The sequence below is a fragment of the Thermobia domestica genome, chromosome 7 (assembly GCF_964235325.1).
Source record: "Thermobia domestica chromosome 7, izTheDome1.hap1.1, whole genome shotgun sequence".
Taxonomy (NCBI): Eukaryota; Metazoa; Arthropoda; class Insecta; order Zygentoma; family Lepismatidae; genus Thermobia; species Thermobia domestica.
Window position 1 is genome coordinate 22,775,060 of NC_137460.1, and position 1,517 is coordinate 22,776,576.

Sequence of the window (1,517 nt, forward strand, 5' to 3'; positions counted from 1 at the left end):
AGTGTCATCCGCGTATAGAATTGATGTGGTATTAGTATTTAGAGGCAAATCATTTATCATTATTAAAAATAGTACCGGACCCAGAACAGAACCCTGCGGTACCCCATATTTCACTTCTAAGATGTTTGAATGCATGTTGTTAACACTGACTATCTGTTTACGTTCCTTTAAATAGGATTTTACAAAGTTTAAACTGCTACTGTGGAATCCGTAATATGCTAACTTATCACATAGAATTTTATGATCTACACAATCAAATGCTTTACTTAAATCGCAGAATGTAGCTAGAGCAAAACCCTTATTTTCAAAAACTTCATATATTTTTTTTCGTTAGTGATTCTACTGCATCAATTGTGGATTTCCCAGATCTGAATCCAAATTGAGCTTCTAGAATTATGTTTTGCTCAGTCATATATTTACATAGCTGATCTTTAACAATAGTTTCCATAATTTTAGAAAAAACTGGAATAAGGGATATTGGACGGTAATTAGATGAACACGATCGATCTCCCGTTTTGTATATAGGAATAACTTTTGCTATTTTAAGTGCTTTAGGAAAAATACCTTGAGAGAAACATTTATTGAAGCATATTGCAAGGGGTTGCGCAATTTGATTAATGATAGCTTTTATAAGGTTGTTCGATATGTCAAATATATCCTTACTGTCCGAAGTTTTCATTTTTTTAAACTACTTTTATGACATCATCAGGGCTAACATGGTTAATAACAAAAGAACTATTAAATGGACTATGTTGACTTAAATACTGATACATATTTACATTAGTATCTGCATTGTTTTTCTTGATTTCCTCTACGGAAGTAACAAAATACGTGTTAAGAGTATCAGGCGACAGCGTAACATTATTGTTGTTGTTATTATTACTATTGCTTACCTTGTTGATTATCTTCCATGCAGTTTTGCATTTATTTGATGCTAATTCAATGCAATTTTCATTGTATGTTGATTTCGCTACCTTTATTGCAGATTTATATTTACTCCTTTGAGACTTATAAATATCACTGGATTCACTAGTCATTTTATTCTTATATATATTATAATACTGCATTACTTTAGCTTTCATGGCAGAGAGTTCTGGGGTATACCACGTAGTAGTATTGGCCTGACTATAGGACACTTTGGACTTTGACCCCGACCTTTATGACGTCATAGGTCAAAGGTCAATGACCTTGGCCCGGGGTCAATGACCTAGGGGTACATAGGACCACCCCCTCTAAATTTTGGCAGGGGTACCATGGCCCACCCCCTAAATTTTGGCAGGGGTACGTAGGACCACCCCCCTTAAATTTTGGAAATTGCCAAATCTAAAAATTTGGTATGGTAGGGTAGGACCATAGTATGTACCTCTATCAGTATTGGGGGTCTATGTCGTTCCCTTTCATGTGTAAAAAATTGCCAAAAATTCAAATTTCGGAGGTTTTTGACCTAATTTATCCCCTTTGATGAGGTGTTATTACCCTATATGGTTATATGGGCGTATACAGGGTTCCATTCCCTT